A 15840-nucleotide genomic window follows, 5' to 3' on the forward strand; every position below is an offset into this window, starting at 1 on the left:
GGATTCTTAACGCCGTCCCTCCCCACCCCCCTACCTCACGACTTCTTAAATGCACTAGCTATAGACACACAAATAATGTACTGACCACGCCCCATGCTGCCACCCTGACAGTATCTTATGTCATTTATCCTAATGCATATATGGTATATATAAATAATGGATGAAACTCTTAAGTGTCTTTTGTGATTCCTGGCATTTTGTGATCCTCAGACGAGTTCATGCCCAGCAGTGAGGCTGGTAGCTCAAATGAATGTGAGGATATTTTTAACATTGCAGTTGATTTGACTGTTTGGCACTTCCTGTGTGTTGGACTCTTCAACGAATGTGATTTATATCTGTCAGTTGCAGGCCAGTGCAAGAGTGTCACCCTGGTGTTTGAAAGTCATGTGACTATGACCACTTTTCACACTTTTTTTGGTAAACAAACGGAGTCTCTTTGTAACGGTTGAACAGTTATAATAAGGAGCAGTGTTTTTCTTTCCCCTCTCTCTTTCCTCTCTGCCTCTTCCTGTGCACCCACCTCACTTCCTCCTGTAGCTCTGGGCCCTCATTGGCCCAAATTTCAGGCCGAGGTGCCTTTTAAGGGTGCAATATGTTACTCAGGTAAACTGATGACAAAGCAGTCTCAACCATGAATGGAGAAATGTCAGATGTCAACGCAAAAGCAGCACAGGTAGATGACCTCAAGCATTTGCTATGCTAGAGGTGCAGTTTTTTTTTTACACAAAAGTGTAGAAATGCATGCAGGATTGCACACTTTTAGATGTAAAAGCTCATTTGCAGGATATCATTACTGCTGCACAAGCTCAGAAGACTGACAGCTTTAGCTATCTCTGTATCTAATTCTATCTCCTACTCATGCACACACACAATCCTTAGTCAACCCCTGCATGGTGGTGGACCCAGGGAGGCTTAAGTCTCCTCTACCATCTGTCTCTGTCTAGTAGGAGGGAGCCTCCTCTCACATTGGCTCATTTCACCACTTACCAGCCCTCTGATTGGCTTGTGTGGGAATTATGAGCTTCTGACAGGCTGCAGCCATGCTCCCACTTCCTGATCTACCTTACTTCATTGCTGCCCCCACTAAAGCATGGCGAGAGAGGTCAGCCACCTACTCACGCCCATGCATGCTCTTTGGTCTGCAGTCCTTGGTGATCGGTTGTTTGCGCACTCCTTGCATAACATCACAGCCTGTCCTCTTATTTCTGCATTTCCCAATTCCCTTTAAATCTTCTCCTCTGTTTCATTCTCTGTCATTTACTTCCCCCTCTGTGTCTCCACCTAAATCAAAAGTCAGCTGCTGACCATTCCCTCAAAATAAACGCGTCCGGGGGAATTGTGGCATCGTGCCGAGTCATATCTCGGTCCACACCCTCTTTTCAGCTCTGGAAATCTATCTCCTCTCCTCTGCATAGTAACCAAGCCCACCCTTTCCCATTTGCCACCAAAAAACAAGTTCAGTGCAGCGCTGCAGCATGCACCCAGTGGCCCCCGAATTTGCTGCTGAGTAAAGTTTACGTGTGTCGCTTGGCTTTGTCGTCGTATTGTGACACCTCGCTTTTGTTTTAAGCCGGCAGGGGAGGCTTATGCATGTGTGCCGGTGGGGTATATTGTTTTTGCACGGGGCGATTTCTGTTCATTTCTGTTTGCAGTTCCCACCCTTCTCTTCTCTCACACTGGCAGTTTGAATGAGCTGCCTGTTCTGTCCTGATTGGCTGCCAGCAGTTGCCATATAAGGGCATAGGCCTGCAGCAGAGGCAGGAAGTGGGGTAAGGAGGAAGTGGAGAGCCGGCTCTCAGAGACCGGCAGCAGAACGTGTGGCTTATGGAGGATTCATAAGAAAATTGCCACACCTTTTCTTTAATCCCTTTTTCTCCAGATTCTCTTTTCAGTTTCTAATCCCTTTAATTTATGACCCAATCATCTCCTCTCCTCCTCTTCGTCTGACATAACGATTCCCATCAATCATCTCTCTTTTCGTCTTTTGTTTTCCTCCGCTTCTCCTCCCTTCTGTCTTAGCATCCCTTTTCCCAGACAAGCACATGTGTGGAGCCGGTCATCCATGGGTACCACCCGCAGTACCTGTGCTTGAAATGTGTGCCCGGAAGCCTCTTAATCACTCACACCAGCGTTTTTTCAGCTTAGTGCAGCATATTAGCTTTACTTTACAAGTGCAGAGCAGAGTCCAGTTGGAACTGGGCAGCAACACATGGCAACAAAGATTTACACGAGTGAAGCGTGACATAACGCGCCGGCGGGAGGCATCAAAGGAGAGCTCTCCGTTTCTTCTGTCCACATCTGAACATCCAGCAGAGATTACAGGGGGAAGGCGAGCGTGGAGGTTCCTGTGCAGACTGAGGGATGTAAGATGGAGGCCGCAGTTTTATTTATAAAGTCTGAATAGTCTCCTGCCACTGCTGTGGTAATCCAGTCTGGATTTATAAAGATAAACTCAAAATCTGCACTTACCCGCCCCCACTCCCAGGACTATGGCAGCCAAGTCAACCTATGAGCTTTGGCAGCCTCCAGGAAGTTTTGAAACTTGAGCTCTAGTGAGTAGCCTTTGTTAAATTTCAGATTTTTGAAGCTTGTCAGGGGACTCGTGTTTGAAAACGTTACCTACTAGGTAGGTGTATGTAAGAAAAATCCCTGTGAGCCCAAAAGCTCAGGCCTCAGAGCGTTTGAAATGCTCAGTTTTACACAGTTATTTCTACTAAAGCTCTGTGTGATATTACAAATGTGGGCACAGCAGCCCCACCTACCCGCTGTTCAAATCTTCTGTTTTACGAGGGGCAGCCAGTCAGAAGACAGCCAGCTTTAAAGGTTCTGGGAAGAGAGGGGCTTATTTCAGACAGATGATCAACTGAGGGCCTGCTTTAAATGAGGATCAATTTGAATGGCGACTCATGCAAAGCTACCCTTACAGAGTCCAAAGGAATGAATGAGTTCTTGAGAAGGAGCACTTCTTGGATTTATCCCACTTCTTTACAGGCTTAAATAACAAAAACAAAACTCCAAATCACTCCCTTATTAAATGAATGAGCTGAAAAGCAACATAACAGGGCGCCTTTCGTATAATTTAAGTTCATTGTCTGATTTATAGCGGGATTAATGATCAATAAATAAAATGGGCTTAATTAATGTTTTCATTTGTTACATAAAGTTAAACGTTTTTTCAGTTACAATGGGTACACTATTATGATCCAGGTGTCACGCAATGAAGCAGTTGGCCTGAAACCCTGGGGCGGTTGGAGTCTGGTAATACCTGCAAAGTGACTGTGACAGAGAGGATGACAGTGCTGCCAGTCTGATGTCACAACTCCTGCAGCACTTTCGTCCGTCTCTGCGGGGTTTGTTTGTGTTCGGGTTGGAGCGTGAGGTATTTTAGAGTACATTTTGAGTGCATTCTTCATCGGTTTCAGTGCCAGAGTGCGTATTCCGTGTGACCTGGGTGTGCATTAGTGAGGCCACACCCTCTTGTTAAGACTGACGTCCATAAAAGGAGATCTTTAAGTTTGTCACATGACAACAATCTGAGGAATGCAAGTCACATGGGATGCCATCTCAAGGAAATCAGCTTCACCCCCTAAGGACTGTGTTGTGTGCGTGTGCGTGTGTGTCTGCGTTTGTCTTATTAGTTATGTGCTCTGTGTAGACACATGATGTATCAGTGTGTTACTGATGAACAGTGCTACTCTGTGTATTTTAGTAACTTTCCCCTTTCTTTGACTTCATGTGTTTGTGCGTGCGTGCGTGTGTGTTGTTGCATGTGTGCGTGCTTGCTACATTACAGGGGAATTCACAGCTCGAGAGATTTCACTTCTCGTTCAGTTGTGTTTCAGTAACTGGAAACTGCAGAGGAGGACGTTCCAATTTCCTTCTCTGTCAAGAGAACAAGCACTTCTATGTGTGTGTGTGTGTGTGTGTTCGTGTGTGATTGATTGTGTACTTCATGTGCGGCCTGTACGCCTGTCAGTTAAGTACAAAGATGGGTGGGTTCAAACCCATTGATGTTACACAGATCGGCACACTGATGTGTCTACGAGCTGCTGGAAAACAGTAATAAAACCATTAGATCCTGATGATGAGCCCTGCATACATGAAGAGTGGACCTGTAACACACATCTGTGGTCATGTAGAAATGAAAATCAGCACTCACACCACTTCCTAAAGCTGACCGTGTGGGCTACATGCTGATGCTGCTCTGTAGTGCCTCCTACAGCTGCTGATCCTCCACTGAAACCACACGGTTGTCACTTTTTTTATTGCTACACACACAAAGGGACTTCCTCTTTTTTCACTACAAGGCACCATATAAGGTCAACGTTTTGACAGGTAGACACCACTACTTCGCACTCAAAGTTCAACCACTAGCACTTATGGCAAATGCGTTAGTCATATCTGGGTAAAAAACCAGGCTGTATAAACCACCTTTTCTTTCATCACTGTGAATCTGCAAGCATGCGTGTTAGTCATCGTGGGGACAGGAAATTTGAGGCAACAACCCGATGCCTGCCTTAGCTGTCCTCAGCGTACCCGTTTACATGTACGCTCCAGTTTTTTTCTAAACTGGACCAACAGCATTAGATAGGTTTCTGTTTTAGCTTCATTTAAATATTCCTGAGTTGAGGATTTTCATTTCAGGACTGCATAACTGGTCGGCCCTGCTTGACGCCATTTACTTGTTTTTGCAAGAGAATTTTTTTTTTTTTGCCAGCAAACAAAACACCAGGCTTTCTTTTCAGCTAGTGTGTCTAGTGTGGTTAACTTAAACAGCCTGTAGTTTAACCAGAATGTATCTGTGAGGCCGCACATAACTACAGTAAGGTTCTGTAGCTAACATGAAAGGTAAACACTTCATTACAACGCAGAATGTAAATTGAGGGAGAGAGTCTGAAGTCCGGGGTATGTAGAAAATCAGATGGTTATGAAATACTTCACCCTGGACTGACCAGCTTACGGCACATCACCTGCATGTGATGCATTCAGAATAATTCCTTTGAGATGAAGTAGGGATAAAATGAATGAACTCAGTGTAATTCTTATCATCTGAGGAATGTGCTGTGTGGTGTTATGCTACGGGAAATCCATAAACAGATTCTGATTCAGGCTTCTGTCGGACCCTCTGCGCTGACTCAGCTCTGTGCTCAGGCCGCCACCTCGCTGCCTAACCCGGGCTTTTACAGCATGAGAAAACTTGGATACATTATCGATACTCATCTGAATTCGGTCATACCTCTTTCCCATCACCACCTCTCCCCCTGCTCCTCCTCCTTTCCCATCCCAGAGCTATTCCCGCCCAGGCCACACAGCTGAGATCCCACCTCAACCCTCCGTCTGGACACACACATGCCAAAGGGGAAACGGGACCTCAAACAGGATCTCCAAGACTTTGGCACTTTTCTCTGGGATGCCAAATAACTTCACCATCTCTCTCTTTGTTTGACAGTCTGTCCAAATAAAACACCCCTTCTTTCCTCTTCTCCCTCGCTCCAAGTCTTCTCTCCCCCCTCTGCATTGTTGTATTAAGCAAGAAATTCGCACAAACCTATGACCCAGTTGCACTCCCGTTTCCCTTTTCAGTGTGGGCACATATTCACTTCCTGTCAAGCGGTTACAGTGGAAAACACTTTACTGCTTCAGCGTGTCTTTTATTGGAAGCGCAGGCAAAGAGGGAAGAAGTTAGCAGAGAAACTGGCTAAGGAGACACAGGGAAAAGAGCCTTGTGTGTGCGTTTGTGTGCGTATACTGTTACACGTATGTAAAAACATCTGTGTGTGAGCGTGCATTACAGCCAAACATATGGGATTCCCTAAGCAGTGGGGAGCTACATTTTACCAAACACCCCAAAAATGTAGGTCAAGAGGCGCAGCATTTTTCCTAGCAATGTTGCATAACCCTGAACACACACACTCACACACAAGCATTAGCTGTGACTGTGCTGATGTGCAGGGAAGGAATCCAGTGTAAGCAACTGTAAAAACACTTTGTGAGGCCTTCACTTGCAGCTGCGTCCGCTGGTGTCATTGTTCTACACATGCTGATATGAAAATATCCAATGTGGGTGTTTAGCTTTGTATGTGTGGGTGTGCCCTGTGTTAAGATATGGCCACAGTGGACAGGAGAAAATGGAGATTGGGCTTTTACAGGTAGATGACTCCCTGCACTGTCATTGGCTGAGGAATGCAGGTAATCACCTGGACTGGATTGCCTTTTAAGGAAACAGACCAGCTGTAAATCTCTCTCACTCTCTCTCGCTCTCTCTCTTTATCTTTATCTCTCTGTCACACATGCACACGGACATGCACACATGTGACCATTCGTTTTGCTACACCTCTGCGTCCCTTTCTTTTGCCTATTTTAGCTTTTAGCTCTCCAAATTCTTTGTGACTTCTCTCGTCGGCTTTCCTGTCACTCCTACGCTTGAACGCACCCCTCCGTGTTATGAAAGGCTTGAAGGGGAAAGTGGAGAAACTGGACAAAGACGGAGGATGAGAAGAGGGATTGAGAGAGGTAGTTACGCCTTTCTTGGCTCATCTGATTGTAAGCTGATAACCTGGAACATACTACCAAGCTGTTACATAAGGGATAGGGGACACCCTGAGAGAGAGTGTGTGTGTGAGACACAGTAAGCAGCAGTCTCATTTCTGTCTTGACCCCCAGCCCCCTCCCCCATTTTCTTTCCTACAGCACAGACAACTGGGTTAGTCACACTGCTATTTACTTCATGTGAAAGAATCTGCTTGGATGTGTGATCCAGTGTGCGCTTTCAGAGCGACCACACTATAGCTGAGAGGAAATGGAACATGCTGTACGTCTGGCTCTAATTCATCTTCCTTATTCTGACCCGATTTTAACAAACATCACCATGTGCTCGTGTGCCTGATATTGAATAGCTGACATACGTTAGAGGTCGCTGAATGTCCCACAGAGTTATTTAATGGAAAGTCCTGTATCATTTCAGAAGCGAAAATGGGCGTGGAGGGGCAGTTTAATGGGGAATTGTGGTCTTGGTTGCATAATTATTAAAAGCAAAACTTGAATAGAAATTCCCTGCACTCTGTCATCCCCCTGAATGCATCATTCACTATATGAGTGGGATAATATGCAGATTTTTTATTCTGCCTCTTAAATATTTAGAGATTAAAAAAAAGATTCCAGTCTGTAAAAATAGAGCGATGATGTGTGAAATGTTGTAAAATGACTTTAGAGTATATACTAAAATATGATATGAATGTTAGGTCTACCTCCCTAGTGTCTATTTGGACCCCTTTTACCTTCAGACCTGCTTTAATTCTTAATTCTTCATGGCACAGATTCAACAAGGTGCTGAAAACATTCCTCAGAGATTTTGGTCGTATTGATGTGACAGCATCACACAGTTGCTGCACATCCATGATGTAAGTGTCCCGTTCCACCACATACCAAAGGTACCCTACTGGATTTAGATGTGGTGACTGTGGAGGTCATTTGAGTGCAGCGAACTGAGATGATTTTAGCTTTGTGGCATGTTATCCTGTTAGAACAGGGGTGTCGAACTCCAGGCCTCGAGGGCCCGTGTCCTGCAGGTTTTAGATAACACCCTGGGTCACCACACCTGAATCAAATGATTAGTTCATTACCAGGCCTCTGGAGAACTTCAAGACATGTTGAGGAGGTAATTTGGCCTTTAAATCAGCTGTGTTGGACACATCCAAAACCTGCAGGACAGCGGCCCTCGAGGCCTGGAGTTTGACACCTGTGTGTTAGAAGCAGCCATCTAAAGATGGATAAACTCATAAAGGGTCAGTAGTATTTAAAAAAATCCTCGGTTGTTGCTAAGTGATCCAAAGAGTCCCAAGAAAATATCCCCCACATTATTGCACAATCACCACAAGCTTCAGTTTCCTTTTCTTAGCTGACAGGAGAGGCACCTGGTGTGGTCTTCTGCTGCTGTAGCCCAACTCATTGTGCATTCAGAGATGCTCTTCTGCGTACTTTTGTTGACACCAGTGGTTATTTGGGGTACCGTTGCCTTCCTGTGAGCTTGAGCGTGTGGGTAAATCTCAATAGATGATCATTTTCTGAAAATACTCAAACCAGTATGGCACCAACAACCACGGCATGTTCAGAGTCACTGAAATCACCTTTTTTCCCTCATTATGATGCTCACTGGCTTGACTGTGTGTACATGAATAAATGCTGCTGCATTTATAAATAAATCCCGTTGCAACTTATTAACTTTTTGCACCATAAATACCTGACTGTAAGAAAAGCTTGTTGGTGTAACAGATGAGAGTACTTTTCTTAAGGATAAGGTGATATGTGACTAATCCCAGCTGGAAACTTAGACTGAAACTTGTTAGGTTGAGCAATGAAACAGTTAGCCTGGTCTAGTAGGAAACACTGAGTTGTGCATTATGTAACTCATATTTAAATTAAGCTGAAGTTGTTTTGTTTTTCTCAGCTTTGCATGTAGGTTTGGTTCCTTTTGAGCTGTACCAGGAACTGAAAGCTGCAAGATGTTCCATAAAAACAGTGTTTCTAAAAGCGGTATTCCAGAGAATCTCATTGGGGTCATGTTACAGTTGCCTTTTAGTAGGAAATGTAACTTCCTGTAATTAATAAAGTGATAAATTTTATGATAGAGAGGTTAATGATTTCTTTGTAGATGTGTACCTACTGTATGCGACCTTACGCTGGGCTGAAACCAGTGTACCCTGAAGTCTGGCTCACGAGGGTGGCAGCTCAGTGTGCCAGATGTTAACGATCCCTGCCCCTGTGTGTACAGTGGCCGTGTGCAAGTGTAGTGCATGTGTGTGTCAGCAGATGGTGTGTGTCCATCACACAGACACACACACATTTTCTTCCATTATCAGTTCCCAGTCATCAATTATTCACACCAGGAGACTGAAAGCAATGAAGAAAAAAAACGTGTTTCCTGTAGAATCTGCCAGCTCGATTTCATTTTACCTGAAATTTGATAGAACTGCATAAATATTATGAGCATGGAAAATTTAGGGTGGTGTTTTATTCATGTGTGCTGGTGTATTTGTCTGTGTGTCCCAAAAAAGAAGAAAACAAAGCGAGAACAGCTAAATCTTTCAGGGGGTCTGTGTAATAAGAGGCCAGCAGAGAACAGCTGGTGTTTGGTGTGTGTGTGTGTGTCCAAAGAGGCTCTCTGAGGGGGCCTCCAACCCTTTGTTGAGAGAGGGCATATCATTAGCATCTAAAACTCCTCATTGCCCGTGAAGAAAAAGAGAGATGAAAAGCTGAGGCGAGACGAAGGGAGCAGGTCAGAGACAGAGAAGAAGACAGAGAGAGAGAGAGAGAGAAAGAAGAGAGGTAAAGGGATGGAGAAGAAGGAGGGAGGGGACTCCGATGGTGGGGGTACAGCAGGAAAGTGGTGGCAATAACCGGCAACACCTGTCACTTCAGACAAATGGACTGTCTGTGTGTACGTGTGTGTGTGTCCAGCCGTCCACTGGGGATACACATGTGTTGCTGTGTGTCTGTGCAGAGCTGTGGGCGTGGAACCATGAAATTGGTGGATGATCTAACTTGTGTAGTATGCTGCTGTCGCCAGTTGGTGGAGCAACAGAGCTCCTTTAGACTGACCTGAGTGCTGTACAGGCAGGCAGCAGATCTTAGGGTGATTTGGTGTAATAAAAAAGACCAGACTTTTTGTTATTGCACTGTCCCTTAAAATTTTGTATCTACTTAATGACATAGGACATGTCACAGTTTGGTAAAATGGAGAATAGAAGAAGAATCGACCTTTGACCTGTGGGTTAAGCTATCCTTTCAGGGATCACATCCACGTGGGACGCAGCAATATGATGTTTATATAAAACTATGTGAACTTACATGATTATCTGAAGAAGTATATTTGGTTGTTTAAAGACAGATTTAGATTTATTTTATTTACTGAAATATTTTTGGGGTGTTAAATATATACCTGATCATTTGAATCAGGTGCGCAGGAGCAGGGATTTGGCTCACATGATAACACTGAGTGGTGGGATTTGTCAGTAGGTGCTAACATAAATTTGTACCAACGTACAGGAAATGTTGACAAGAACTTTTTATGGAAAAGAAAAGAGCAATTCATGTGATTGGACAGTGAGGCTCACTCCCTCAGTGAGTACAGTCTAAATCAGGCCTAAGAGTGGACCCCAGAATCAAGTTTGAGAAACAGTTGGGAGGTCAGGGGTCAGTTAAGGGCAATGTGTGTGTATAAATGATTGTGACTTGTCTGTCTGTGTTGGGAGCTTGGAGAGGAGTTTATGTAAGGTAACAGGATGTTTTGGTACTCCAAAAGTCAAATGATAGAAATGTGATATCCGCCTCTGCTTCATCGAGTTCTGCAGAGTACTTATCAATGTCAGACACACGAGGCACAAAGGCCTCCAGTCACACATACAGACAAACCCTTGCATGCATGAGCACGCACACACAATTTGGTTGTTAGATTAAATGGTTATGTGAAAATTAACTTTATTTGTTAAAATGAAATGAAAGTAGTGAACCAACTGCTTGTTTTCTACTACAACTACAACATGAGTATATACAGAAAACTGTGATGTTCTTGTACCCTTATAGCACATTATTACCCTGAGGCAACAAAGCAATTTCAGGTGCAGGGCACATTTAGTGATTGATATATCATCAGGGATGCCCAAGCTCTCGAAAAGTCGGGGGAAATATTTTTTTCTCCCAGAAATAATATTCATGCCACAGAGGTCTAGTCCTGCAAAAGCCTTTTCCCCATGAATTTAGATTTGTCCAAGAGCCCACTTCTCATCAGTGGGCCCTGGTTCTTTAACAGGAGCCAGTATTTCTTTAGTTCATGTTTACTGTCATGTCCTGAGGTAAGCTTGGGTGGCCTTGGGGGCTTTATTGGATGCATGTTTCAATAGGGGTAATATTACCACTACATTCATACACATATGCACCTGTGCCATTCCCACCAATGCTGTACACAGTGTTTTAATGTCTTTCGGCTCATTGTTTTGGTTTTACGTACCTCTGCTTTACTGCTTTGTCCCCGCTCTCCTGTCCAACACCAAACCGCTCAAAGACACAACTAGCAATCATCTGGTGGTCACCAGCTCCAAGTTAGATAAGGACAGAGACAGAAACTGGCCAGCTTTGTTATCAGGTACCTGCTTACTCAAGCTGATAATACGCTAATGCTACGTTTACACTTAGTCTTTCAGTAAATGTTTAGCTCTAAATAAGTTGACTAAACCTTAACAGGGCAGGCTTTGTAAGGGTAATGACATGATGCCGTCTGAAGGAAAAGAAAAGCTGAGTCACTGTTTGTTAAGACAGAGAGAGATTTAAAATGTGCAGCTGTTTACTGCATCAGAGATGAAAGAATTAAGGCTGGAAGAAAAGGAAGGAAATTAGTCAGGAGAAAGATCTATCAGGGCTACAGTGTTCATTCATAAGGACAGGATATGATGTCACAGGCTCTCACAGTGAGGCAGGAAGAGGTATTTTTAGTGGTCCCGATCAGGTTTCCCTTAAGGCGCCAATCATGCCACAATCAATTCAAACACACACAAAAGACAGAGCTCTCTGGCTTCTCCTGAGTTGTGGGGAGAGCAGCGTGTGTGTCTGAGTGTGGGGGGAGGGGCCTGAAAACGAGAAGATGTGACAGTTGCACCCGCAGTTGACCGTCACGCTAGCATAAAAACACACAGAAAAACAGATAATACGTGATGCCAGCAACACAAACGCATGCACCTGCGCTGGCCTGCTTGTGCCTCATTGCTCCGTCTCTCCTCGAGCGGCCTGCATCTTTCTGTCGGCTTCAGGCGTCGCCGTCACACAGAATCTCACACACACACTTAGTAATGTGTTAAACGAAGAGAGAGGCTGTGAAGTAGCTCTGCTGATCTCAGTTCAGCTGCTTTTCTGTAGCCATGACAATGTGAGGGCACAGAGAGCTGGAGGACACCCCCAGAGCACACACACACATCGACACACACACACACACACATGCTGAACTTTGACCTGACCTCCGTGTGAAGAATGGAGGTGAAGGCAAGTTGGGGGGGGGTTGCCCAGTGGCTTCAGCTTCCAGTTCTTTGTTGGTGGAGAGGAGGCCCTTAGTAGGGCAGCAGCTGTGTGCACACACTCACAAGAAAACACACACACACACATTCCTTACTGATTGCAAGAGTCACTAGCACACACACACACACACACACACACACACACACACACACACACAGGACCCTCTCAGACATCCACCTTCAGGATTGTTTCAGTCCATCTTTCAAAAAGTTTTTTTTATGCAGTTTTCTTCATATAACAGTACTTATGGAAACATTTAAAAGGCTTTAATTATGACTGACTGGACATTTAGCAAACCTGAAGCATGAAATCTGGAGAACGGTTTCTCAAGAATTTAAGAATATCAAGTATTTAATTTGTCAATGGCTGCTTGAAATCAAAGCCAACATAAAGCATAAGAACAAAAAAACCCTCTTACATTTCTAACTTTATTCACCTTTGATAATGAGACAGATTTGGTTTGAGGTTTTAAGTTAAAGTATTTCCACTATCTGTTATTTAGATTCAGTTATTGCTTAAGAAATGTGACTCTCAGACATTAGAGCTAACTATAGAAGCCCTTATTGGGGGCTTTAACGTGTCGTTAGCATTTTTTAGGGTGAACTTCACCAATTTCCAAGCTCTTCTTTGTGAGGAAGACTCATGAGGGCAGGAAAACAAAGAGAGGGAAAACAGGCATTTGTTGGTTTCATGACACAAGACTGTAATGACCAGGAAAGTGATCAATATAATCAATGGAAGGACCCTGTTGTAGAACAAATTCAGGTCATTATGTCTCCCACACTAGACTGGAGCACATTAGGGATCGAGCAGTGATGGGAGGCTAAGAAATCATTCGCTCGGTGTTGAAATGCTGGCATGTTTGCTACAGCCTTCTGTCACAGTTCATATGATTTACTGCAGCAGGAAAAGTGGGACAGTTCATTCATGTCTTCACTGAGTTGGTCAATGCTCACTGTAAAATATAGGTTAATGCTTGAGAGGTGACGCAGATTCTGATCCAGCCGGTTTCTCATTATTGCTCTGCCGTCCCTGGCGAGCTAAAGCTGCTCTGCGCTCAGTTGTGCATGTCTGCTCAGACCTGATACAACCCCAGCTGACCTAATATAAGATCTGTAGAGCGAGGACACTCCATACAGTTTGGTTTGCGCTTGCCTGCTCGCACACACTCACCATCAAACAATGGTTTCCGCTAGTTGGGGTTTGTAAATATAGGTCAGAGGAGAGGGAGAGTCCCCCTGCTCTCCCCATCGTTCTCCCTTTCTTTCTCACCCTGTTCATATCCGTCCCTTTCCTGCTCCCCACATTATTTTCTTTGTTCGGTTTCAATCAGGTTAGTGAGTCACGACTAAAAACGCTGCAACAACTTCTCCACAGCTGCAGACAAAAACAACGACGGGGGAAAATTTTACCATTACTTTAATTAGACTCAGGCGTCTTATGTAAAAAAAAAAATCTCTGTTTTAATAAAAATGTCTCCCAGGCTTCCCTTTGATTGGCTGTTTTATCCAAAGATGTTTCCTGATTGGTTGATGTCATAATGCAGCTGTGGAAAAGGAGGTGCCATTGGCTCCAGTCCAGAGGTGTGTGTCAAAGACTGAAGCTTATTGGTCAGCTTAGCGTCCTCTGATGCAGTGCTGCAGCGCTGCGCCGTCTGCAGGTACTGAATGCAGCGCGTGCGTGTGTTTGTGTGTGTGTGCAATCTACAGCAGAGTGCCTGCCCTTCATCAACTGACGGATTTGAGGCTGATCACTATAGCAACCATCCTCAAAGCTGCTTTGAGAACAAAGATGGCGTCCCCCTCTCTTTCCCTCCCTACCTCCCCCACTGAGTCTCCACAGAGGCTTGTGCTGATGGGTGATTGACTGGGGTATAAGATAACACTGCAAATATTACCACTCTCATCAGGTCCACAGCATCTGTAAGAGATGCATAATCAGACTGTGTGTGTGTGTTTGTGTGTGTGATACTACCTCTCTCCCAAACATAATTTTAAGCTGCATCAATGGAGGCAACCATGCAGAGGGTGAGAGAGGTGTAAAATGTTCACTCACACACTCTACAGTAATGAAATGCCATTCCCATAGGCTGTATATAAAAGATGGCATAGCTGTTGCAATGTAGCTGATTGGTTAATGAAGTCGTGTTTTGAAGGCTTGATTTAGAGGCGTTATTATTTTGTTTGTATTTGTTTTTTTAAAGAAGTGTTTCTTCCTCTGTCTGTGTGAAGCCACATTTTCACTGTAGTTTACAGACCCTGATTTTAGTCCCCGACTTATAAAAGTGAAACGTCTCACCTGTGTGTTTCAGGCTCCCGGAGGACTGTCATGCAAAGCTGACCCACAGTCATCAGAATGAATTTGCTACTTGGATGAAAGTCACTCAACGTCTGATTGTGTTACACGTTTATGTTGCTGTGAAATGAATTACTGTGAAATACCTCAGATTTACTGCCCTCGTGTCATTATTGTTGCTTCATCTCAATAAGCACGGCACAAGTAACGACGTCTGAATGTTGTATGAATGTTCATCCACTGGTTTCTGAAGTCTTGTTTAAAATGAGCATTTCCAACTTGGTCATTTTAGTTTAAAAAAACTGAATGTGATCAGAATGAGTGAGTGTTGCTCATTGGCTAATGACTTGTCAGCCATAAGTCATTAGCCAATGGGAATAATAATAATAATATTCTTTCTGAAACATAGAATGACCAAAACGTACAAAATCGATTTCATTTCCTATTCAGCATGATCCAAAATGAATGACTGAGTCCACAAACACATCAGGAAAGTGTTGACAGAGGTCAAGTGAGAAAGCCATTTTCTCATAGACTTCTATAGGACTGGAAGTCTTTTATCAGCCACAGCTATCGCCATCTGGTGGCCTTCAGATAGATTGCAGGTTTAAGGATCTTCAGCACTGGCTTCACTTCCCCCACCTGAAAACTCCATCCATCATGTTTTATTCTGTCTATGAGCTCGATTTACTTTTGGTGTGAGCCTCCAGTGGCCATTAGAGGAACTGCACTTTTCATTCCTTGGTTATTCCTTTGTGAATGTTGTTGTCATGTGAGTGATTCATCAACTATTATGTTTCTGATTTTTTTGCTGGGTACACCGATTTGTTGTCAGTGACTTCATCGTTTCCATGCACTTAGCCGTAAGTAAAAACATCACTAAAAAACATCCCCAATATGTGGCATGACGACAAAAATCACAAAGTAGTTTAAGATGATTTTCCTCAATGGGCATGGCCGCAAACTAAAGCTGTAATTAGGATTTTGGTAAAGGGGATGAAATTCTCTGAGCAGCAAACAACCTCAGAGAGGAGGGGAGCATGTGTGATTGTTGACATCTCTGCTAATCCCACATCAAGCCCGAATCAATTATTCATCTGAATCCTCTTAGTTAATTTGAGCTGTGTTTGGCAGCACATAATGAGAGGGATTCTGCACTTAGGAGAAAAAGCTCACTGATGATGCTGCAGGCAGGCAACCCCCTACCAAAAAAAACAGCCGATTCTTTCCAGTTCAGCAACACAAGTTGTCCTACTGATAAGACTATCTCTAAGATGGATGGGTGCCTGAAACACGAGCTTTAAAGGATTGGCTAGCTCAGCTCAACCTACAGACTGGAAACAGCTACCTTGAGTGTGTCCACAGTAACAGAAAGAATCTACCAAGATCTGAAAAACCTCACAAACTGAACTCCTGAATGATGTTGAGCTTTTATGGGAAGCTTGATTATTGCACTTTTTCTTTCCTTGGAGCTGTATTTAA

Source organism: Oreochromis niloticus, linkage group LG4, assembly GCF_001858045.2.
Source record: "Oreochromis niloticus isolate F11D_XX linkage group LG4, O_niloticus_UMD_NMBU, whole genome shotgun sequence".
In the NCBI taxonomy this organism is placed as follows: Eukaryota; Metazoa; Chordata; class Actinopteri; order Cichliformes; family Cichlidae; genus Oreochromis; species Oreochromis niloticus.